Raw genomic sequence first — 26,799 nt, 5'->3', positions numbered from 1 at the left:
TGGAGTACGGTATAGCAAGAAAAAACAGAGCATGTGAGCACCTTATTTAGAGAAGAAAAAAAAAGAGGCTGAAATCATGTTTTACAGCGCCAAATTATTCCTTCCCTGCTCTGGCAGCTGCCAAAAAAAAAATTCTGCGCAGGAGAAATTCTGCTGATGATATTGCTTGCAGTGTTGTACGGGATGATAAGTTTACTCCCCTTTAAAAAGTGTTATGTGCACAGTCTTTTACTCGGTAAAATACATTTTCTGAATCTATTGTTAGGAGCTCGGGGTTCATCTTGTAGCTGGTTGGTTTGGGTAAGAGACTGACTGTGGAGGGAGTAAAAGGGAAAGGGGAATGTGGGGACCGAGGCCAGGTAGATGTGGCGCAGAGTTCGGGGGTGTATGTGATGGCATCAGGCACCTTGTTGCATTTTGTGTGGCTCACAGGCCGAATGGAGGGATGAAGAGACGGGGGGATGGATGGACAGAAGAACAAAAGGGTTCAGAGTGTCGTTCCCAGCGCTGGGATGCTGCTGCCGCAGCCGTGTGTGTGTGTCACTCTGACCGTCAGCTTGATTAATGAGGCTCTCGCTGCTATGAGTCCCTCTCACAGGGACAACGCAGATCAATACGCAATGAAAGTTCGCCTTTGAACACCCTGTTCACTCCCGCTGTAGCGCTGTCGCAGGAGTCAGACGATTGAAACATTCAAACAATGGCTCTGTGTATCATTACGTGGAGTCAGAGGTACTGTAAACACCTTAAAATGCACTTTGACGGCGCAGCAAGCGGCTGATAATATCCCGTATCTCAGGAGAAAGGTGACATATGCTGCGGATTGTTTGTTATGTAACACCGAGAGACTGCGGGGCTGCCTATTTTCCTGAGGTGACCTTTCTTACGGGGCTTCATTCGTGCCAAAGGTATTCTCTGGCATATGGTATTGTGCCGCTGTATATGGCGTTGGCACTACATCTCGGCGTCTGCATTGTACACTGCTGTGCATTGTCCGATTGTCTGTGTCTACTGCTGTTTGTGTTTGTCCACTGCAAGTGTCCTTTGCCTTTGTCTGCCAGTAGGTACATGGAAACGACAGCACACAGACAAATGGAAACCACATCGTACAAAGGCAAAAAATACAGCACCGGAGCCAACAGCACAATGCCATAAGCAACAGTGTAATTTTGTCACAAACGGATGGGGTTGGGGAGTACTGGCTTACTTGTAATGCTGTTACATAATTAAATTACAAAATAAATATAATCCCTTGCTGTTGCCGAGAAAAAATGTTGCAAAATAAATTAGCTGTTAATCAAAATGTTGGTGATTACATAGGTGTAACATCCAATTATTCTTTATTTTTTCTGAGAAGAGGAAAATATACAGGATTTCACCGGATGAATAGAGATGTAGAAAGAGATGGTACACTCTGCAGCGGCGGACACTCTGATGTATGTAAAAAAAAAGAAAGAAAGAAAGAAAGAAAAATGTTAACTAAGGCCAAGGTACAAGACTAAAGAGCACATATCACTTTATAAGAGAAGAAAAATATACTCATTCCAAATTCTCACTCCTGCTCCGACTGCTCATACCTAAAAAAAAAACCCACAAAATATCCCAAAAAATATCTCCAAAATGGCCCGTCAGTCCTGTCACCATGGTAGCAACTCTGATTGACAGAACGTGTTTGGAGAATTATGGATAATGTAGTAAATCTGCAGTAAACGGAAAATATGAATGGGAATTTTACTTCCTGAGACGTACATGCGAGCTTGAATGTACTAGAATGCACGTAAACGCAGAATGTGCAGTAATCATAATAGTAGTTTTTACTGTTTTTTAAAGGTGTAACTAGAAATCTGTGATTGATTGCCTTTCAAAATTAACCTTACCAGCACTGCAAAAGGAAATTTACAGACCATGATCACGGGACGATGGGTGCGTTTTCTTCATGTCTGTGATTTTGTGCCTTTACTCTTTACTATATTAGTGCATCCACTTAATGAGCCTTTTGTTTTTCTGTTGCTGGTATTGATACCCCCCCCCCCCCCGTAAAGGTAAACCACTGAAGGGCTCGCCGCGGTTTTAATTGCTTCGGCGGTGGCGGCGGCCTATAAGTCTGTCTGCAGCCCAGATTTGGCACCGGTCGGGGTCGATGGCTCGTGGTCGATATTGCTTTGTGTCAAGGAGAGAATGGTGGGTCGACAGTGTTGGTATTTACGAGCCCACATTGGAAAAGGATTTTAAACGGCAGGATGATTGTTGATATTGGACATCCGTGCATTCTAAATGGGGCAATTTTACTCCCGCAATTTCATGGGGACCCAAAGTGAAGCCGGTTGACTTCCTGCTCGCTGTGAGAGCCTGTCTCTCCGCAGGCTACAGACGATGGGATCTCCCTAGGCTTTCGCTGAATGGCTTTTACTTTCCGAGTCATCATTACAGCCACGGGGGTGAAACAGAGCAGATTTTCTGTGCGCGGTGCAACCGTGTGTTATTAACTTTGCTGTGCCCCATGCAAAATAAGGGGTTTACCTGCATCGTTCATCCTCATGAAACTCAAGCGGGGTGACAGTGCATCCCCTTTCAAGAAAATAATATTATTAGTAAATATAAAACAAAATTATGAACACTAGTGTACTTATGGACTGCCTTGGGACCCTTTGTATATATACACATATTTTTGTTTTTGTGTCTTTCATTTGCTTTATTTTATCATTTAAGTGAGCCGATGAAATCTTAGCAATATAAGAAGGATAGGCAAAATAAGCTAAGGCTTCAGCCTATACCTTTTCGGTCAGTGTGTATTTGTATATATTATCTATTTGTTTTGGTTTTCCAATTATTTATTGTTTAAATATTTGTGCATAAGATATTGTCTATTCATAGGTGTATTTGATTTCTGCTGCTTGAAAATGACAGAAATAAAACATTCATTCATTCATTCATTCAAATAAATGCTTCTAATTGCTTTTATTTTGAAAGAAAAAAGATCCAAAGCTCTTATTTTGATTTGTTTTCCCATACATCATCACTTTGTAATCACTTGAATATCATCGCTCTGACCTCTGCCCTCCTCACTAATGGTTACTTTATAAGGATTTGGTCATGGAGGAATTGAAGCATATTCTATTGTTGAAGGCAACTAAACGTGGAAAAACACCCACACTTGTTTAAAACTCCCGAAAACAGCATCATTTAATCAACTTTTTTTTTTTTTTTTAATCAGCCTATTCAGCCGCTTTGTTTCAATGGAGAGAAGAAATAGATCCCTCACACCTTACCATGCTCCAGAAGTGTATAAATTCATTAACAGCCTGAAAGTTTTCGACAAGTGGCGCTTTAGGTGTCGGAGTGGGAGTGGAGCACAGGCTGCAGGCTCTATTCCCTTATTTATATTTCTGATTATTTCCTGCGGCTGTTAGCGGGTATTGAGATGTGTGAACGTTTGTTATGTTTTGGTGGCACTGGAAGAAGAAGCTCACCCGAGACTAGTAGAGGAACGCAACCAGAGAGTGTGTTTCATATCAAACTTATTTTTGCATGCGTGTGCAGCCGTCCTGGAGGTTACACTTTTTGCTGCACAGCCCTGGAGGGAAACGTCTGGCAGGTTGTTATAGATGCAACAGAGAATCGATAGATAAGATGTCACACAATAATGAGAAGACATAATACATTATATTAGAACTTCTTAAAGCCATTTAGGAGAAGCTCAAACAGTGGAAGCTGCTTATAGTGATCGTCCTTCATCACCTTCATCCAGGCTGAATTGATCACTACAAGTGGATGTATAACCAAGTAAAAAAAAAAAAATCTTAATTTCTCTTGCAGATGACAGTCTAATTGACATTTTTATATCTGTGACATGAATAAAGTGATCAAATGGACTGCTTTGCTATTTGCTGATTATAGTCACTGTTTCTACTGCTGTTTTAAATTTAAATTAAATAACTGTACAATTCGATTATAATAGAGTTCAGTAAAATACATAAAATGAGCATTATAAACTCCAAAACATATTGGTGCCGCAGGAAGTGACGCGAAACCCCACAGCTGTTTTCCCCCGCAGGAGAAGCCCCGCCCCCCTGCTATGTTGTTTGTCAACAAGCACCACAGTGGTTTTTATTTTTGATTTGAATATTTGACGTAAACTAGAATCTAATAGGGACTGGCTTTTATTTGTCAAAACATGAAGTCATACCCCGCCAAATTCTAATTATATTACAGCCTAAAACAGTATGGTGGTGTTTGCAAATACATTAATAGATTAAGCACAAATACTAAGCAACAGCTTGGTGGTAGTTTAAGTGTATTTCTTTAAAAAAAAAAAAAAAAAAAAAAAAACGAAAATAATAATTACTAAACATTACAATAATTTGTTTTATTTTTTCATATATATTCATGTGTTACAAGGCCCAAAATGAACACTATAAGCAGATTACTTGATTACAGTAAGAAATGTATTTAAACAGTATTCATATAGGAATGATTCTGTCCCGAGCCTTTTGATCTATATAAGTGGTTGATCACTGTAACCATGATGGTTTCCACTGTATTTACTTTGATTTTTTTTTTTTTTTAAATTGATTTGCAGAACATATATAGATTAGGAACACATGGAGGAAATGATCAAATGAAAAGGGTGTAGGTGAAAGGAAAAAAACCTCTCACAAAAATCTCACCTTACTTAATAAACAAGATAAAAGATGGATCCAGAAAACTAAAAAGATGACTAAACATAAATCCATAGTACCTCAGTTATGGTCAGCATATGTTATGTATTATTGTGAACTAATTTCAGATGACATACATACATTTCATCAGTTCTTTTATACCTTAGCATGAAGGTTACTCATCTGTGTCACGTACACCATCTTAACATTACCTCTGGTTGTGTCCTGTCATATGTTTGCATGGCGCTTTTTAACTGAATTTTAATAGCAACTTGCCAAGGGACTGCTTATGAAAATTAGCCTTAGATCGGCTGAATCTGGCCTAGCTATGTCATATTTTAAATGTTAATGATTGTGCACCGTCCACACTAAATACATAAATCTCAGAGTACTCATAAAATCAAGAGAAAATGAGTTAAAGCAACCACGATTCATTCATTCATTGTACAGTTGACTGTCTCTAACTGTATGTCACTTAGCGCCGAGGTATTATGTAAGGTCCTTTGGAAGTCTTGAGGATAATCTGAAGAAAATAAGACATGAATCTAGAACATCCTGGTCTACTTTTGCCAACATAAAAATGCAAAAAGTTAATTTGAAATGTCTCTCTCTATTACATTTGGCACAGACAGTTGCGGCTAAACAAAGTAGTAGTGACAGAGTGTCCCCGGAGGCGAGGAGTACACATACCCAATCATCTGGAACGGTAGCCTCTCTGACAGAGACACCGAGGCACAAACCTTGTTGAAATTCCCCAATCGTGTCAATATTTTAGTACCCAGTTTATAATTATCCCAGCTACCTTATAGTATGTCAACACAGCACAGCTCATCCTTATTACAACCGTATTACATCATATACAGGATAAGGCTGTCTGACTCGAATTCATATGTCAGTTTATGGGCTGTGGATTCTCACACACACATGCACATGCTCACCCACACACACACACACACACACACACACACACACACACACACCTTTCAGCCCCCACACTCTGACCACAGGATTTTTCTTTTGCCCACCAACATCAAAGTTACATATCCCTGAATTATATAATCCCTTTACTTGCCCATGGGAGTCTTTTGAATAAGCTTATGGCAAGGCCTCATAGTGAAAATATTAACTTTCAACTTCATGCGGGTCAACGCTGGGCTACATTCTTTTTGGAGGAAATATATATATAAAAAAATAATAATAATAATAAAATAAACTAGTGCATTTAAGAGACAATTTCTGGAAAGTCTGCTGGGAGGTTGTTGTGTTTTATCACATTTCCTTACTAAGTCTCCTAAATTGAGTGCATTAAATTGGCTGTTTTCCTTTAGAGCTAAAAATACAAAAGTTTTAATATCCTTCGAAGAAAAAGAGCATTATGTGCAGTTGCTGCAAAGCATTTTTTGTCTTTTTTTTTTTCTCCCCGTCAAAGTTTGCCTCTATTTTTAAATGTGCTGCCTTTGCTGGTCCAATGAGGAACCCTTATTGAAGGTTCACCGCTGGCAGTGTTTCCTGAAGTGTATAGAGAAATATAGCTTGACATGTAAACAGTCTTTATTACCTCCATGAGTCACACAAAAACATCTTAAGCCAGGGCCAGACACTTTTTTTTCAGATGTGAAGGACAATAAAAAAGATTGAACAGCGCACACAACAAGACCGAGCACAGACAGATGCAGGTTTTTTTTTTTTTTTTTTTTTTTTTTGCACTGGCGAGGATGAATTTTCCTTTGGTATTTTGAAAAAACAAAGAACAAGGATGTGGCAAACTAACTAACACTAACTATCAGTAGTAAGACAGAGCATATTAACAGTCTACAGCCAAATAGTGTGCGGTTATCTGATTGCAGATGTTTCCAAACGTCCCGTTTCCTCCTCCTCCTTCTGCCAATGCACAGTTTTCATTGGCTGTTGAATATTCCTGCTGATTTGAATCTTGGACGTGCACACACTGAACATTTATCGAAAGATTAGGGCCGATAAAATCAAACATGTTTGGCTTTGTTGAGACTGCGGCCAAATCAGATCTTTAAGACACACTGTCCACACCGTTAATAGCAAGCGATCAGATTGGATTTGTGCGGTCCAGATGTCGCCAAGCTATCTGCCGGGGTTGCTATGGTAACGACGTAGGCATCAGTTTCTCCGCACTGGAGATGAGGTTTATTAGAGAAATGAAGATCCATCATCTCGCCCTCCAAACCATCGTGCTGTCAAGTTGCGGTGCAAAACATCTCTGTCGCTGAATTTGTCTAATGCGACACCGAGATTAATTAACGTATCCATGGTAACAGCAGCCGCTATCATGCATTTCTGTCACTTCGCCTCCAGATGTAGTTTGGATCTGACTTGCAAAAATCACATGCTATGTGTTTTGTTTTTTGTTTGTTTTTTTGTTTTTTTTTGGCTGTCCAGACTTTCCAAAATCAATCTGGATACATTCTGGATATGACAAAAAAACAGATTTGGGCGGGCAGTCTGAACAAGGCCTTGGACTGAATCCAGACCTGGCTGACTGGGACTGGATGGAGAAAGATTTGAGTCGCTCACACGTCACGATCACAGCAACAACTCTGCTGCACGACTCTGCCCGATCTCAAACCGCTGCCAAATCATTGTTAAGGTTGCCATCACGCGCTTTTAGTATTGCCTCATTTGGTTACTAGGTAACAAGGATCTGGTGAACTTCAACTTGAGCTGCCACTAGACCTTTCTGATGTGTTTTAAGTGCTACCTGTTCGTTTCTGACACTTTTGGTCCAGATTGGCCAGGCTGTGCTGAAGTAACACTGAGGAGCACCAAGACTATTGTGTAGCAGGCTCATGGGTCCCGGGGTATTCCTCACAATGCCTTCCTGTACAGCAGTTACTGTTGTGATTTGTCTCCAGGACACCTTTGAGGCACTCTAATGGTCAAAATACAGTTTTCACTAAGTGAGCCTTTTGCACAGCTGTAGGTCGGCAGGTGCGTAGGAGAAAACCGGAGACCGGCAATATTCAGAACAAAAAAGACAAGTTGTAAATACTTCCATCAAGCTTGTATTGTGACTATCAGTGTTTTTCATTCATGAACTTTTCCTCTTTACAGATGTCTATTTAATATTTGTTGTGGTCCTGGTCTGTGGAGCTTGATACATTCTACTGTTTGAATTTTTCATTTATTATTCCTATTATTACTATTATCATTATTATTATTTTTTTTCTCCTTTTTATATATATATATTTTGTCATTATTATTTTTCTTTTTTTTCTTTACATTTTTATTTTTTATATATTATTTGTTTATTTTTTATTTTTTATTTATTTATTTATTTTTTTCCTCAGACATTGGCCGCCTGTATCCGTCCAGGTGCTTTAAATTTAGCTCTGATGATGTTAGATTATGGTGGAACCTGATTTGTGGGTGTGGGTTTACCTACCTATTTAGGATTGTCTCTCTCAGTAGCTACGTTTACATGCGCAAAATTTCTCCAATCCGATCTAAACCTTGGTTGATCGGAAATTCCAAATCCACTGTTTACATGTACACTAAATAAAATGATCCGATCATGACGTGCGTATACATGCACCAAGCGTTTAATCAGAATAAATCATTTGGGCATGCGCGGAGTTTCTGGAAATAGTAGTAGAAGAAGAAGCTGTACTTCCGCCTGTGTTGTAAACAAACGCCGCGTTGTCTGCACGTCCTCAGCTCGTTCACTCTTTGTGCCTCTCACATTTTATTTTCCTCCCCTCTGGCACAGTGTCTGTTTATGTAGGTTTTTTTTTTTTTGTTTTGTTTTTTTTAATATGGACCTTTTGGACCGTTTGCTGCTTGCCGAAAAACGACCATCTGCCGCAAAGGCGGAAACGCATCACGCTGACGTAACACACATGCGCAGTGGAGATAATTTTACCCCAACCGGGAAGACAGGATCCGAATGGATGTGTACATGGACGCCGTTCGGAATAATGATCGGCATAAACCACCTCTCTCTTTCGGAATGAAATTTCTTTCCGAATGGACCGTATCGGATCACAATCTTCCGATTGACGTGTTTACATGAAGCATTTTTAACCTGATTTGGCCTTTATTCTGATTATTTGTGTCCATGTAAACATAGCTATTGTTTGGTAAGATAACCTGATGAAGGTCTACGTACCGAAACGTTGTTATTAAAGTTCTCCTTTTGCAAATGATGCGAGCAGTGTGCGGGAGTTTTTTGTTCTCAAAATACAGTTTTACCAATAAAACAATGCTGGGGCGCCCGGGTGGCTCAACTGGTAGCTACAAATTACAAATCAAGGCCAATCCGAGCAAAACCATTTGTTGCATGTCGTAGAGTTTGTCGTCTATCTGCAATTTGAGCACGATAAACCGATTCATTTGTGAACTTGATGCGACGTGTGGACATTCATGTTTATTGGTAAGCGCTCACAGTCAAAATCCAAATAGGGTGTTGTAGCTTCAAGAGTAATCACACAGCACAGAGTTGGCAATTCAGGCGTTCTGAGTTGACCAAACAGCCCAAGGTGGACATTTCCATAAAGTCTGTGTGTGTGCATTAATTGATAAAGTGACATCAAGCACACGGTCGGTCTCATACTGTCCAACTATGTCTCTATTCTGCATCCTGCATTCATGAGAGGTTTGTTCAGAAGTGTCTCCGCAAGCACACAAATTATCGATTTGATTAGGACCCCCCGGCCTCCCTCAACTACTAACAATCAGAGGCTCTGTGTTGGAGAGGGTTACGAGGGTTCGAGTGTCTCTGTTCCCTTCACAACCAGGGCCTGACTCCGCTCCCGGCTCCCACAGGGACTTTGGGGATGCAGCCAACATTTTTGGCCACTACAGAGAAACTGGGCACTGCAAACAGGTTTTTATGTGTCTGCATCTGAAATATGAAAATGTTGATGTAAGTGGTGAGGACATGTACGTGCAAAACCATTTTTTTTTTCACTGCAGAGAATGACAAAACTTTCAGTCACTTATGTTTAGTATCTCAAAAAACCTTGCTTTTTCAAACTTATGAACTATTTCCACAAGGCATCTGCATACATAACCTGAGTCTGCATTCATAATTGAACAGATAACCAGATGTTTAACTCTTCCCGGCGCAGACTTGATCTTTATTTTGCCGTGTATACGTGAAGAAATCAGATCCCATGAGATTTTTTTTCTCTGTTGAGGCAACGATTAGAGTGGATATGGATCAGGTTTGGGCTGCGAGGAAAATCAAAACACAGCTTCGATATGTTTTCTCCGCCTTTACTCGGCTACAGAACGATCAGATATGTGTCAGTGAGTTATAAAAATGTTTTCTCAGATCTTGTGCTCCTGTGCAAATCCACCTTAAATTGTTTTTTTCATCACAGCCTTTCCCAGCTACTCTTACACAACAAATAACAGGTGTTTTCTCTTCTACCACCTTTCTACCATCCAATCTGTGCTGGATTTTTTTTTTTTTTTTTTAATATTAAAGGTGTTTGTATCTTCTCCTCTTCTGCCTCCTGTGCAGCCACCCAAATGCACTCCCAGATATGCAAACATCAGTTTTATGTTAATTAGATGTATAAATGGTTGTAGAGATCCAGCCTAAAATTAGGCTACAAAGGTTTTTAAAAGTGAAAGTTTAGTAGACGTCTGCATCTTAGCCTGTGTCTTCTGGGGCACATGATGAAAATAAATCAGCATTAACTCAGGAATATGCAGCCATGTGCGCTGGAGTGCTGACAGTGTGCAGGTTTTTCATCCCAGCCAAACAATCCACTGATCGTTCTTCCTCTCTGGTGGAGGGAGTGTTAATCTGTGAAATTATCTGTTGTAGACTTTGGCTGGAATGAATTACCTGCAAACTCCAGGCCTTTTGTGGCACATGGTTGCCCATCACTGTATTATCTTGTGCACATGGACTTCTCTGGTGTATATGCTTGTTATTTACAGCTGTTTAGCATGACTTACATTTATACCATGGTCTGGCTGAATACTCATTTCTTATTGGCTGCTGGACGTGCATTAAAACTGTGTAAAGTTAAACCACTGATGCATTTTTTCCCAATGGGAAGCTGGGAAGCCTCACCTCTACTCTACCTGTGATTGGCTAGTACTTGTTGCCTCCGTTGGTTGGGTTGGTTATGGTTAGGTGTATGGGTGGTGGTACGGGCGGCACACAAGGTGAGTTTTTGAGAGAAAGGGGACTGTCCCACATCTGTGTCTTATCTGACAACCCTCAACCCTGACGAGCAACCCGCCTCGACACCGGATCAGAGTCGCCATGAATCCATTGGCAGCCCTGGTGCTCGGCACTGGGTGGTGGGAACTGTCAGACTTGGTCCAGCCTCATGGAGTCACCTCATCCCCTCAGTCTTTGCGTGGTGCACCAAATCGGGGCCCTAAGTCTTGTCAGATAATCTACACTTACTGTACTGTAGTTTTTATGGGGTGGTTAGGGAGAAACAGTTGGTCCATCGATGGAGGTTCTGTGTAGATCCCATCACCCCGTGGCCCAGTTCCGCAACAGTTGGTGATGTTTAGTTGTTATTAATTTAGGAAATAATAGGGGGACGAATAAGAAGGAGGTTCTCTCCCTCATACTAACCACACAATGTTCTTTTAGAGCCATGTTATGTTGTAGGTGTATTCTGCTATGGGTTAAGGGGTGCTGCAGTATTCGTTTTTGGGAAGGCCCTGTTTGGGTTTGGGTTTAGAGTAGGGATTTAGTGGTTAGGGTCTGTGTTAGGTTAAAGGTAGGGGTTAGGGTAAAGGTGAGGGAGCGGTGAGGGTTAAGGTTAGGGTGAGGGAGGTGGTTAGGTTTGGGTTAGGGTTAGGGTTAGCCAATCAGAGGCAGAGCAGGGGTGAATCTTCCCAAAAAAAATAACGCACCACTGATCTGAAATGACACGTTGGCCACATTGTTTCAAATCAACTGTTGCAGCTGAGATGTAAGTGTTAAACTCAGAACATTATTAGAATAGAATGCTCTTTCCCATGTAAATCAACATAGCATTGTGGTCGGAGCAGGACATACAAATGATGTATGTCGTTGCCGTGGTAACGGGCTGGTTTTCTCTATAAATCGACTTGCGGTTGCCGCCTCTCCAGCCGGTGTCCCTTAGCCGTTTCGAGTTAATGAACACTTTTCTTCTCTGCTCAAGTTCAGCTAAACTACGACTGCTTGTCGTGTTTAAGGAGTTATATTAAGTAAAAGTTATGTTTGATTTTTAGGTTACGTTTGCTGGTTTTTCAGGCTGTAGGAGAAGCACCGACACATTCAAATGTCTGCAGTTATTTTAGTCATTTCTGCTTTCAGGCTGTACAGTGAAATGACCATTCTAGTCCATTGAAGCTCTGTGTTTACTAGTTACTTGCATTAGCCATTAGCTGCTACACTCCACCCTGTTTTTAAAATAACAATCGCTCCAAAACTAATGTGAATATTATCCAGGAATTCACATCTTCATAATGTTAACACCAGCACTGAGCTAGCTGAGCGATTTTTGCATTCATATGTGTTGTGTTTAAATCTTTTTTTGGCCTGTTCAGGATGTGGACAACGCCGTGGCTCAAGTTGAATAATGTTATCTGAATCAGCTGGTCGTGGGCCTTTGCTCGGCTGTCTGACATGTACAAAGCAGCGCGGGCAGAAAACGTTTATTTTCAGAATATAGTGCTCTCCAAATTAATTGTTTTCCCCCTTTTTTATTGTTGGCAAGCGGGGTGATGTGAGGTATATTAGGGTATATATCAAACATGTGCATTCCTGGGTGTACATTACTCACTGGAGGCGGCCTCCACTTCAAGTCGGGCAGTGCTTTCCCTCCACATTTTGCATTAAAACCCTTTTAACATACACCTCCTCATGGATTATCCCTATGTAATCATTTGTGCACCGTTTGGTCGAACACTGAGCTGCACATAAAAAGATCCTGCATGGGCTTTCTTAGAACTAAAGCATCAAATATTGAAATGATGCCTGGCGCTCAGTGGGATACATGTAAACACACACACACACACACACACACACACATGGTCACATGCAAAAGGCACAAAGAGACAACCAGAGAGCGACAACAGAGAGGCACATTTGGAAACATATTTAATCCACGGGAACTGTACATCTTTCATCTGGCGGGGCCCGTCTCTCCTCTTTACCTGACATTATCATCAAAGATAGCCTGTCTGTATAATCAAAAGCCAGATGGTAATCACTTGATTAAAAGTGCTTGTGGGGTGAACAAAACACCCCCTCGCGTCGAGTGGATCGATGACTCAACCGGATCTTGGAGGAATACTGAACGTCAGCGGTGCTTGTTTGCTGGAAAACCCTGAGCTGGATAAGCTGAGCCGCCGTGGAGCCAGTCAGTCACAGTGGAAGCCCCGTCAATGCATTCAGGCCGCCTCTGTCTTCTGTTTGCCGCTGCAGACAATGCTCTCTTGGATGTTATTAAGACGAACCAAATTAGCTACAAAACCCCGGCGTTATTATTAGCAGTCGTATTATATTAGTTTTTTCTCAACAGACTAAATGCCAGATCGTTCGCCGCGAGTCCTGACAGCTGAAAACAAAGCAAAAACTTCAGCTTTTCTGAATTAATGCTGTTTGCAGGGAAGTCAAGTGCAGCCGTGTGGGAGCATCGGTGTTTTTGCCAGTGTTCATGTTCATGTAGTATTCACGTGCAACATGTAGGCCTACAGGAGCATTTCGGTAACACTTCACAATAAGAGTACAACAATTAACGTTGGTTAATGCTGTAATAAGCATTAAGTAACAGGTAATAAACATTAAGTAACAGGTAATAAGCATTAAGTAACAGGTAATAAACATTAAGTAACAGGTAATAAACATTAAGTAACAGTTAACTAACTGTTAACTATTGTGTCTAAGAATCATGTACTAATGCTGTTTATGCTAATGTATTAATTTACCGTATTTCACCAAGTAATCGCCCGGCCGCAAATAGCCGCCTGGTTCTTATAAACGCCTGGGGTCTGCATGCATTTTGCGTATTAAACACCCACCCGAATAACCGCCGGGGCGATTATTTGCATTATATTCAGGTAAACCCAAAATAAGGCTATTCACCTTATTTTTGCAGCAGTAAACAGTTAGCCGCACAATAACTGTGCGGCACTTCCGTTTTCTGTCAAAATAAGAGCACTAGCTAACGTTAGGGAAAAAGGATGTACCTTAATCTTAAATTGCCCGACTGTAAATATGTTGGACAGTAACTGTCATCACAATAATGGCCTGGTGCAGGTCTGTGCAAAAATAAATAAAGGCCTGCAGCGAATAGCCGCCTGGTTCTTTTAAACGCCCGGGGTGAAATACGGTATATGTTATTTAAGGGTTATTGTAGATATTATTAACATTAGTAAATGCCATAATAATCATTAACTAACAGTTAATTAACCACAATGGCATTAACTAACATTAACTAATGTTAATTGTTGTACTTTTATTGTAAAGTGTTACCAGCATTTCTTGCTGATGTTAGAGATAGTAGATACTCAACACCAGGCGCCACACTTACTTTTTCATACTGTGTGACCGCATCACAAGAAGAAGAAGCTTTATTGTCATTGTACAAGAGGCAATGAAATTTCATTTAGCAGCAATTCTTGTAGCAGCAACAATCGTAGAGTGGTATTAAGTGGTATTAAGTTTAATAAATATAACGGTAAAGTGCAGCAAAAAGAATACTGTGCAAAGTTATTAAAAGGTGCAATAAAGACGCAATTAAAGGTGCAATAAGAAAAAAGAGCAGTCAATGCATTAGTCCATGGTCGTGAACAGAGAGGTAGTAGTGGGTTAGGGTTAGGTGGTGGTGGTGGTGGTGGTGGTGGTGGTGGTGGTGGTGGTGGTGGCGTTCTCAGAAAAAAGAGTCGCTGCTGGGCCTTTTTGATAATGTGAGTGGTGTTCACAGTCCAGCCCAGGTCCTCTGCTGGGCTCTGGAGACATCGGAGGGGCTTATCCCAGTGAATCAGTGCCTAACAACCTTGTGATGCAATACGCATGAGGATACAGAGGCCATGATATGCAACAGCACTGAGAGACAGGAGTCGGTGCTCTGAGGGAGAGACGCCGTGAACCGAAACATCGGCCGCTTCAGCAGAGGAAAAGGTTTCCTGCACTGTCAAAAATTTCAACAGAAAATTAATTTAGAAAAAAAAAATCTGTGTCAATACAGTGTGCCAGAGATTGCCTCACTTATGTGAAAAATTGTAAAAATAGCAAAATCTGTTGGTGCCATTTATTGGATCTTTACATATGGATTTCCTTTTTAAATTTTAAATGGTTCTGTTTTACCCAGAGCGTTATATATCATGCAGAAATTTCAAACCGTTATAATTAAACAAGATGTGTGCTAATTGGAAAGAGACACGCGAGTTATTGCCAAATTTATTCGGGGGAGGTGTGTATCTGTAATTGACAAGCATTTGTCTCCAGCTGTTTCCGGACTCTTCTGCTGCGTGAGGCAAATCACAGCAAACAGCAAACAGCAGCAGCAGCAGCGAGGCATGTGGCTCTATCATACGCACAATATTCAGCCTGTTATTTATGAAAAGGAAAAGGATGGACACATAAACACAAACTTCATCTCCAACACAACACACACAGCTGACTCCACCTATCTAATGGAATACTATATATTTTAATATTAAATAGGGAGCTGTCGTTTTACAAATATGATGATAATATACCTCCCTAGTGGAAAAATTTATTTATGTGATTGGCCTCTCATTTGGTTAAAGTTTTGCACAATTTGTTTCCGCAAAGCCCTGCTTCACAATCTCGCATTTGCGCACACACACACTCACACACACATCTCCTCGCCTCCCTTCCTCTCCTGGTGGAGGAGGCGAGGGGGAGAGGAGACGAGGAGGCACAACAAAAGAGGAGAGGGGACCGTGCCAGCAGGAGCGGCTTGCGTTGCTCTTTTGTGTGCCGCTTTAATACGTCCCCCCTCTCGCTGGAGCGACAGAGTAAAGTTCCACCCGTTAGATTTGCCAACTTTTTTTTTTCCAAATGAGCGAAAAACACACGGGGCTGGCAGCGGGACGAGATAATCCTGTTTGTCTCCGATGGATTTTCATTTGTTTCTGTTGTTTTTTTTTTCTTTTTTTTCTAGGAACAGGTGTAGATATGCCGAAACAAAGCAGAATAAGGCAAATAAGGCAAAAAACTGACCTCAGGATTATTGCATCCCTCTGGAAAACAAGATTTTTGAATATAAGACAGAATTATTTGTGAAGGGAAGGGATGGACTTTTGTTTGTAGTGTAGATGATGCTGGAAAAAAAACTGCAACTGAAGTTTTTCATGCAAAATACAGTCTTTAAAAGTCTTAACAGCTTTGTCAACCACCGGTTTAAGTTTTCCAGTGTTATTTGAAAAGTACTTTTGCTGTTGATCATTTTCTAAGAGCAGATCTTTGGTGGCGTCGGCACTCAGCTGGCAGGGTGTGCTCTGCCCTGCGTGGCTGCATCGGCTCGGCACCACCTACACACTCCACATCCACGCCAAGAGAGAACTCACTTGTAATTACTTTCACCCTGTTGTGCACGAGCGGCATGTGTTTTCCCTAGCATCGCAACTTCCATCTCATCTGTGAGAGTTAAGGCTTTATTTGGAGGACGGGGAACTTTTCGCCACACGTTTGCGATGGTTTCATCGCAGAGTTTCGCCGTCAGGAGGTCTAAACGCTGTTTCGGAGCATTTAGTTTGTACACTGTGGGAAAAAAAATCCCCATGTTTGGTCTCGTGTTCAGTCGTCAGATCTTGTTTTTTCTTCAAAGAGGTGAATAAAATCCGCCGGCAGGCTTCGATGACTCAGTGGTCGTCAATTTGTTTCAAGAGTTTTCTCAAATAAAGTGTCATTTTCTTGATCCCAGTTGGCTGATCTGCCCGATTCTGCCCCGCTCCAACAGGTTTATACTTGTTTACAGAAGAAAATCCTGAATCGAGTGGTAAAGCATTGGAAACAAGTGGGATTATTTCATACGACAGTCAAGATTTTGAACCCTGAATATCAGCCTAAGATGTTTTTTCAGGGGAGAGTTTTAGGCTGCGATCACACTTGAGAGCTCACCTTTCTGATTTTTTTTTTTAAGCCAATACGATATCAATATTTTGGGATAATAATATAATGGCCAACATTTTTTCTTCACACATAAAAACACATTTGTAATCAGGACTCCTGAACGTCTTAACTTTAACACAATCGACTCCTCCATCTGTTCTGCTGATTTGCTACTCTGCCAGCCCACTGCTTCACAAACTCTTGTAAACAACAAAGTCTGCTGGGCAAACAGGTTTTTTTTTTTTTTTTTAAATGAGGTTCAGTGCTTTTTACTGCAATATGTACAGTCTTTTTTTTTTTGCATATCTGCCAACATATACACCTACATCGATGTATCTTATGTTATGTTTCTTACTATTTTTTTCCCTCTTTGTTAAAGTTGTTTTTTTCTCGTTTTTTTTTTTTTTTAGTGAGTTTCTCCTTATCTAATGTGAAGGACATAGGATGTTGTATGTCTGTAAAGCCTCTTGTGATATTGAGCTATACCGTGGTGGAAAAAAGTTTTCGGACACCCTTAAAATTTTACACAATCTCAAATATTATCATGAAATATTTGTGGAAAAATCTTTTTTTTGTGTTTCAAATGGTGTGGCTGCATTAGACAGATACAAACAAATACAAATGATATACCAAAATGTACCAAAATGACCCAATACTCAAAATTTCTTATGTGTTTTTAATGGAACCAATCAATTTTAGGTTTTTAATGGCTTTTTTAGGATTTGTTGAGTATTTTGGCTGTGACTGTACTAAAAGAAATTGCACTTGAAGACCTAAGAGTGATTCTTAATGCAATATTTCACAAATGCATGGGGTGTCCGAAAACATTTTTTCCACCACTGTATATATACATTTGACTTGACTTTCTGTGAAGAGGCAGTAACGGTTGATGATACGAGAGTTTGGTGTTCGGGGAAGTAAAAGTAATCTGATTTGAGCCCAACTCTGTCTAAGCATGATTGACTTGTAAGAACACATGAGGCGATCGCTGATTATGAGCGTTATTCCAGGCTGCAGGTCGCCCTCTGTTCATTTTGTTATGCTCGGCTTTCCAAGCATGAGGGACTGCTGACTATCAGGTGTCAATATCCGCCTCCTTATACCCATAAAGCCCTGCATTCTGGGGGTCTTTTCCTGTTGGATTACGATCTCATTCCCGATAAACCACACTCCAGCTTGCCTGGAAGAGGACAGACACCTGCATTTCCAGGCATCTCGGTGCCATTTATTTGCTGTGCGCCGGGATTTGAGCAGAACAAAGTGAGACAATGCTCCACAATTTCAATAAACCGCTCCAGACGTGCTCGGCGTGAGCGCGTCCTCGCTGTCATGTGGGTCAGAAGGGGCGGCTCGGTGTGCGGGGGCATCGCCTGTAACCAGATGATCCACATTCAAGCGCTGAAGTGACTTCCCGCAAACCCCGGAGGTGCTGTTCTGCAGCTGCATCTGACCTCCCCTGCGGAACGGGGCATGAAAAAATTAAATGCGCCTGTGGGGGATCAATAAAAACCCTAATAGAATAACATTTATTAAAATAACCGCATTGGCGTTAGTTTTAAGTGGAGATTTAGTGTCGTACAGTTTAAATGTTGTTTCATAAAATTTTATTAGTGTTGGTTCAGTGGAGAGTTTTAATGTCGGGTGGTCTAAATGCCATTTCAAAGGCTTTTCCCACTCCAGCAGGAGCAGCGTCGTGGGTGAGGCGTGCACGGAGGCTCTCAGCATTCCCGCGGCCGCACGAGTGAACGCGAGGAAGCTTCTCTGTGCGTTCTCCAACCTGGCAATCTACAGCCGGCACTTCAAATTGCTTCTGACACAAAGAGAGCCTAGCTAGTCATTTGTGCCTGGCTTGATCTATCTCTGCAGGGCTGGTATACTATTGTGAATCTGTGCTTGTGTGTCTACATGTGTGTGTGTGTGTATACAGCAGGACAGGGTACGAGCTGCGTCCAGGCTCGGATCGGGGTCAGCCGTCCCTCCTCCTCATTAAAAAGACGCCTCTGGCTCTCAGCTGATGACCAGAGAGCTAAACTGGGAAAGCCCTCCTTGAAATGACAAGGACCACATTAACACTGCAGTGCGCTCCGCTCACTAGGCCACATTAGCAAGAGGACGGCGGCGTTATTAAAAAAAAAAAAAAAAAAAAAAACACCATCGACGCCAATAGAATGGGGTGGGGCGGGCGAGGGAGCCGTCCGAAATTTCAATTTCAGAGTCACTGTTGCACGTCGGAACCAAACCCAGCACAAAGCCCGGCCTTATTCCATTGGTCGTGGCCAAGAGATCCAAAATGATGATTTGCTCATGTGGAATGATATCGCTGCGAATGCGTGAGAGAGCACGGGAGAGACACAGACAGAAAGAGAGAGAGAGAGGGGCGGCTCTGTCAATACACATTATCATTTCATCCCGATCTCAAGGAGCATAACGCTCGCGTGGCTCAGATAAGGGGACGCCGAAAGCCACTGGTGCGTCTTCTAATCCGCTACCTTACATAATGAAACATCAGCTCACCTCCTCGCTCATAACGGGTCACCTCCCGAGGAGTGTGGGACCACAGAGCTCCACCGAGCGGCAACATCAAAGCCCCGTCTATCTTTATCTTTCGGAAGGAGGCCGTTAATTAGGATGCATGCGCCATCGGTAATTAATGCGGAGTCGACTCCTGGCCGGTGAGGGCATCTATAGCGCCGAGCAAAAATGAGAACATAACTCGGTAATGACGGCGCTGTCACCGGGGCTTGAAGCCGTCGCTCTGAACAAAGACTCCCCATTTGCCGGTTTCAAGGTTGGCGTCTCATTTCAGTGAAAAGTTTCCTGACCTGTGCCCTCCAGGTCGGCACGTACCGTTTGACGAGCTCCCTGTAAAAGTTATAATTGGGTGTTGGCGACGCATTCACAGCCCGGGTTTGCAATCAACATGTCCTCCGTCTGTCACCTCGTCTGACACAGGGGGCATGTACAAGCAGGCAGAGACATACATTACAGCCGAATGAACACACACACACACAAAAAACACACACACCAGTCACACCCTACAGAAACAGAGGAAGAAACACACTACAGCACATTCATTTACACTGTCGGGTAGACACACACCGACTCACTCATGCATATGCAAATGGAAGAGTTAGTTTTTGGAGTTTTAGTTGAGAGTTTTAGTTGGTTCAGAGGCAGAGAAATAATCTCATTGGTTAATGTTTGCATTTACCATTTTCTGGGTAAAGTGCATATTCTAGTCCAGACATGACCAATTAACCCTTTATAGGGCACTCGTTGAAATACTTTGAAATTCAAAAAAACAACCCTAGACTGTTATTAGAGAACATGACAGGACTTAATTACTTCTATAAAATATTTCTAAAATTTTCATTTTGCAATAGAAAATCAAAGCCATTGAGATTGGTCAAATGCCACCAATCATGTGACCTGCTGATTGGCTGGGTGAAGACCAAATGATTATTGAACTAACTGAGACAGGGGATGGGCCTGATATGTAAAATTTCTGAAATTACCAAAAATAGTCACTTGCCCTATAAAAGGTTTAGAGAAGGACCAAATTGACATACAGTTGTCCCTCGCTGTAACGCGGTTCACCTTTCGCGGCCTCGCAGTTTCGCGGATTTTTTTTTGTGCAATTTTGCATGCTTTTTTTTTTTACTGGACTTATTTTTCTACGAAGGTTTGAACTTTGAGAGTGTTTAAACGAGAGAGAAAAGTGAGAAAATGTTAATGCCTGTCTGAGAAAAGTGTATAAAGTGTGTAGTGAGGGGTTTTACAGCCTTAAAACATCTAGAATAATTGTAAAAAAAAAAAATAAAGCTGACTACTTCGCGGATTTCGCCTATTGCGGGTTATTTTTAGAACGTAACTCCCGGGATTAACGAGGGACCACTGTACTGGATATGCCTACCCAGCATGCCTTGCAGGCCCGAATAGACCCACAAGCATCTCAGTGTCCCATCCAGCCATGATTATATCATCGCCGAGTCTGTCTGTGAGCGAGATATCTCAAAGAGTTCTGAATAGACGTACAAGAAACTTTATAAGAAGGTTTTGGTCCTGAGCCAAGAAAGAGTTGAGGAAATTTTCACTCCGATTGGCCAAAAGATTCAAGGACAAACAGAAAAGCGATTACGACTGTGTTGCGGTTTGCCTCTTTCTTCTCGGCGCCGTGTTCGGTTAACTGACGTCATGTGGGGGATTAGACGTGGACGTGCCGTAGACTCCATTGTTAAAATCCGCTATAAAAACACTACTTCATCAACACTGAATTAAATGAAATACAGGTCACTCTTTCACAATTTCAAAGCCCTTAGTGAAAGACCTCAAATGTGTTTAATAATCACAAATTTCATGATGTAAATATATTAAAATAAAGAATGGCAAGGCTCCCAGTCTTTCTCTCAGATGTGTCCGGATGCTGCAGACGAGGTGGTGGACAGCTGTCGGGACGGAGACGTGCCGCACTGAAACATCGGGCCGGCCTCCTCAGCGGAAGTCTGCGCTCGACTGAGCACATTTCCTAGCGATGCATGGCTTTTAATTATTTGTGGGCAGGATGGTGTGCGTGTTGTCGGCAGCGGAAGTGACTCCAGAGAAAGTGTGAATGTGTATTACCTGTCCAGCACCGACACCAACACCAACACTCGTTCCTGTTTGAACTCCCTGGGTGGAGCACGAGGGGAAACTGCAAAGTGGATGACGGTTTGAAACTGGAGCACTCACACTGATTCGGAGGATCCTCATGCGTAGATGCATCGACAGCTGTAAATATTTATACACACCGCCTGCATTGCCTCATCGCACTGCAAAAACGCAAAATCTAACCAAGATTATTTGTCTTACTTCAAGTCAAAAATGTCTTATTTCTAGTCAAAATATCTCATTACACTTAAAATAAGACATGATCAGCTCAGAAGTAAATTGAAAATTCACTTGAAACAAGTGAAAATTTGCTTGTTTCATTGGCAAAAATTTGCCAGTGGAAAAAGTGAAAATTCACTTGAAATAAGTGAAAATTAGCTAGAAACAAGAAACAAATTTTGCCAATGAAACAAGCAAATTTTCACTTGTTTCAAGCAAATTTTCACTTGTTTCAAGCAAATTTTCACTTGAAACGAGACAATTGTCTAAAAACAAGTGATCATGTCTTATTTTAAGTGTAATGAGATATTTTGACTAGTAATAAGACATTTTTGACTTGAAATAAGACAAATAATCTTGGTAAGATTTTGAGTTTTTGCAGTGCATGTACAAGCCAAAGAAGCCCTTTCGGTAACAGAAACTGATTTGAATACGATTCTGTCTGCTGTTTTGCTGAATTCTGGCCAGACGAAAAACAATCGCAAATCCAACGGCGAGGAACGAGTGCGCTTCAGCAAAAGAGGCTCTCTGAAAAACTTTCATCTCACTTTTTTTTTTGTGTGCTGACCACCGTGCTCGACTCGCCGCTCCTCCAGACTCTCCCCGTGTTAATAATCCCCGGCTGGATGTGTTGGTGAAAAGCTCCAAACCGGTTGCATGCTTCGTGCTCACACGCGAGTAGACAAACACACAAAGACGCTGACAGGAAGACACGTGCACAATCACAGGCACAGAATAACACTGTCGGCACACGCGAGTAAACACACACACACACACAACTTGCTGTCAGAGAGAGGTTAGGCTTCAGTGGAGAACATGTTCAAAGCTATTGAATCTCGGAAATAGGTGAGAGAGAAAAATAGAGGGGGGGTAGACGGACAGCAAGAGAGAGTGTGTGTGTGTGTGTGTGTGTGTGTGTGTGTGTGTGTGTGTGTGTGCATTGTGTTTATATGTAGAAGTGCATGCAGGAGAGTCTGACAGACAAACAGTAAAGGTGTGAGTGTGCATTTTGTTAATATAGTGCATAAACTGTGCATGAAGGGTGGGAGACGGATTGTGTTTTCATGCGTGTATGTGTGCATGTGTGTGTGCATGCAGGAGGGTGAGAGGGCGAGAAAAGGGGGGAATTACACATGTGTGTGTCCTGAATGTTGGTTTTGATATGCATGCTGTGCAAATAGCAAATGCAACAGGGACAGAAACTATAGCTCTGTGCATTTTCATATTTGTGTGTATCCATGTGTGAGAGAGAGAGGAGGAAAGGGCGAGAGGACGCAGAGTGGGAGACTGGAGCAATATGCATTTTGGTGTGTGTTTGAGAGAGAGAGAGAGAGAGAGAGAGCACATACCCAAATGTCGTTGACGGATCTTGCTACTTTATTCCAGTTTGCGTTTCTACCTTTGTGTCTCCAGAGGACGGCGAGAAAAAGCACAACAGTGCGACAGAAAAACAACATCATCATCAGAGTAATATGACAAAATGCTTCGCCGGGAAAAAAAAAACAAAAAAAAAAACAACTTTATCCCTCAGTGAAGTGTGCCAAAGGCCGGTCGTGACAAACTTTACAGCAGGTACACATGGCGACGAGTTGCCAAGATTAAAAAAACAACACACACACACAGACACAAACACTCGCAGGCTGCACCTTTCTGACTCTGCCGGGAGATGCTATATTTCCGATTGCTGCTGAGCCAAATCTAAACATCTATTTTGTGTTTTTGTTATCCTGTCGGGGTGCGAGCCATATTGGATTTTTACATAATTGTCTGTCGCCGCTGTCCACCGACTGTAAAATGATAAGAATTCATCATTTTGTAATGCTAACAGGCGTAAATAGAGACCGCCGGCTGTGCAGTGGTAGCAGAAAAGGTGCACTCTGCAGGCATCCGCATGGCCTGAGAGTGTGTGTGTGTGTGTGTGTGCATCTCCTACCCATGCCGCACCTTCTGTGTCGCAAATGCGGCTACAGACACACTTGTCATTTGGACGGGATTAATGGGATCTGATTCTAAAGATAGGATTGCGTGAGATTAGATCGCCGTATGTCCACACGTGGCCGAGCGTCTGCATTGGGTTTTTTTTTTTTTTTTTTTTTTTTTCCCTCGCCGTTCCCCATCCCTTCACACTGTTTGTGTACACACAGCGGCTGGATTACCGTCGCAGCACACAGCTCCGATCACGCCGTGCGCTCCCGACCACTTCCATATCTGGCCGTGAACATCTGACACCGATAGGAGCGGAATCAGATTTTTTTGTCCACGCAGACCTGCCACCCGGTGCATCCCGGCCTGATCGGATGATAAAAATCCCATCGCCGCGATGGGTTTAAGTGTGTGACCCGCAGCGAGCTCTCATAACAAAGTGTATATTAGATCGCCGAGAGTCGAGCTTAGCGGATATGGGCTGTTTGGATGATGCTTCAAACTTAATGACGGCACACCGTGAGGAAGAGTTTGATCAAGTACTCGCTAATTTCACCAACAAAGCAATTTAATTCCATCGCCATTTGGCATCGATGATACTTATTTGACGTTGCAGATGGCCGTGAGAGTAGCACCGGCTCTTACGGGCCTGGTGTAAGCATATTGCTGTTTAACATGACTGATAAACAGATTGTGTTTTCTTTTGTCAGCGAAACCGATGTCGCCGAGGTGAAAAACACATCTACTTTTAGAGATTTCTGCATTGCTGACTGGCCCGCGCGCTGTCGCCAACGTGTTACCAGGGGATTTTTAAGCTTTGAGGTGACAGAGGTGTGGATCGTGCAAAAGGGAGGAAAACCGACCCTGATGCTTTGTGCTCTCAGTGAGGACCCAGCGCATCGTTCCGTGTTGTTGATTTTATGATTTGAGACTCATAATATTTAGTGTTTACAGCGGTAATTATAACTGACTAATACGCACTCATAAAAGTGACACGTTAATGAATGTCCTTGCACTGTTTTCTTTCCTCCCGGTAATGCCTGCAATTCACATTTTCATTATTTATCTGGGCGTGTTTACCCAGAGATCGACACGAGGCACAACAGTGGAACAAGCCTCGGTTCATACATCACCGGCATTACAAGCAATCAGTCAAGAGGAGTGTGAGGTTCAAAGGGTCAGCGCTCTAACAAGAGGGAGGATTTTAAGGGTCAGGGTGACAGGAGCTACACGGCAGATGAAAGAAGCAGTCCCGTGTCTCCAGATTCGTCTTTAACTGGGAAAACTGACAACAATTACATCTGCTCTGACACTGTACTCTTTGATCACGCTGCCGGATTTACTGCCAAAAGCGGCAGTAAAAGACGATATCTACTCCCAGCTGAGCGTTTTGCTCCCAAACTGGTAACATTTCCTGTGTGTTTTATGATCCTCAGTGGTGTAAACAGTGAGCCTTTTTTTTTTTTTTTTTTTTTCATCAGAGCTTATCCACCTCAACGTTGTCAAAAAACGGAAGGGCAACACCTGTTCTTTTTTTTTCATGCTCCCGCGCGTCAGCATTAATAACGCTAAAGAAGAGAGGGGCATAATGAGAGCGGGAGATAATAGGATGTCTTGTTGACAACCAGTGGTTGTGCGGTCAGGACGGTTGTCATCTTGTACGACACCCTCCCCGCGCTTCTTGGCATGGTGCGGCGGGGTGCAGCTGGCAGGGTGGACGTGGTTCAACATGCAGTCATCTATGCCCTCTAATGGGTTCTGTGACCATGCTTCACACAGACAAATCGTTCAGGCCCGGGTGGATCTCATTTATGTGAATGTGCTTGGGTTTACACTTCAGTGCACATGGTGATAGCATGTGGAATTTAAAGCAGGAATTTAAATATTTTCTTGTATAAACAAATGAGGGTTAGACCGATATCTCACTTTGCGGGCCGATACACACTCAGCGGCCACTTTATCAGGTCCGCCTGCACAATCTAATCAAATACAATCCAACTGTTGTGCCATAAAGTTTCCTTTCCTGCTGCCTATAATGCTCAGGTTTTCTTTTTGTCACAGTAATAGAGGTGTTCATTCACTTCTATGTTTGGCATTGAGCTCATAGTTAGTGCTGCTGTTGGAGTGGACTGCATTTTATTGAGAGGTGTTTCCACTATTCTGTCCCCCGACATTGTATATAAATAGAGAGGACAAAATATTAGAAACACCTGGACTGCATTTTATTGAGAGGTGTTTCCACTATTCTGTCCCCCGACATTGTATATAAATAGGGAGGACAAAATATTAGAAACACCTGGACTGCATTTTATTGAGAGGTGTTTCCACTATTCTGTCCCCCGTCATTGTATATGAATAGGGAGGACAAAATATTAGAAACACCTGGACTGCATTTTATTGAGAGGTGTTTCCACTATTCTGTCCCCCGTCATTGTATATGAATAGGGAGGACAAAATATTAGAAACACCTGGACTGCATTTTATTGAGAGGTGTTTCCACTATTCTGTCCCCCGTCATTGTATATGAATAGGGAGGACAAAATATTACAAACACCTGGACTGCATTTTATTGAGAGGTGTTTCCACTATTCTGTCCCCCGTCATTGTATATAAATAGGGGGGACAAAATATTAGAAACACCTGGACCGCATTTTATTGAGAGGTGTTTCCACTATTCTGTCCCCCGTCATTGTATATGAATAGGGAGGACAAAATATTTGAAACACCTGGACTGCATTTTATTGAGAGGTGTTTCCACTATTCTGTCCCCCGACATTGTATATAAATAGAGAGGACAAAATATTAGAAACACCTGGACTGCATTTTATTGAGGTGTTTCCACTATTCTGTCCCCCGTCATTGTACATAAATAGGGAGGACAAAATATTAGAAACACCTGGGCTGCATTTTATTGAGGTGTTTCCGCTATTCTGTCCCCCGACATTGTATATAAATAGAGAGGACAAAATATTAGAAACACCTGGACTGCATTTTATTGGTGTTTCCACTATTCTGTCCCCCGTCATTGTATATAAATAGAGAGGACAAAATATTAGAAACACCTGGACTGCATTTTATTGAGGTGTTTCCACTATTCTGTCCCCCGACATTGTATATAAATAGAGAGGACAAAATATTAGAAACACCTGGACTGCATTTTATTGAGAGGTGTTTCCACTATTCTGTCCCCCGTCATTGTATATAAATAGGGAGGACAAAATATTAGAAACACCTGTCAATATAACGTAGTCCATCACAAGAGCTCTGCAAACTACAACCTCAATAATAAACACA

General features: G+C 42.1%; 1 protein-coding gene across 1 annotated transcript in view; it reads left to right on the top strand.

The window, feature by feature from the left end:
- gfra4a (GDNF family receptor alpha 4a) overlaps positions 1–26,799 on the top strand; it is a 169,753-nt gene that overhangs the window by 98,165 nt on the left and 44,789 nt on the right. The window lies entirely within an intron of this gene.

Source organism: Myripristis murdjan, chromosome 22, assembly GCF_902150065.1.
Source record: "Myripristis murdjan chromosome 22, fMyrMur1.1, whole genome shotgun sequence".
Classification (NCBI taxonomy): Eukaryota; Metazoa; Chordata; class Actinopteri; order Holocentriformes; family Holocentridae; genus Myripristis; species Myripristis murdjan.
The sequence above is the reverse complement of the archived record's forward strand: the minus strand, read 5'-3'. Positions and strand labels throughout refer to the sequence as shown.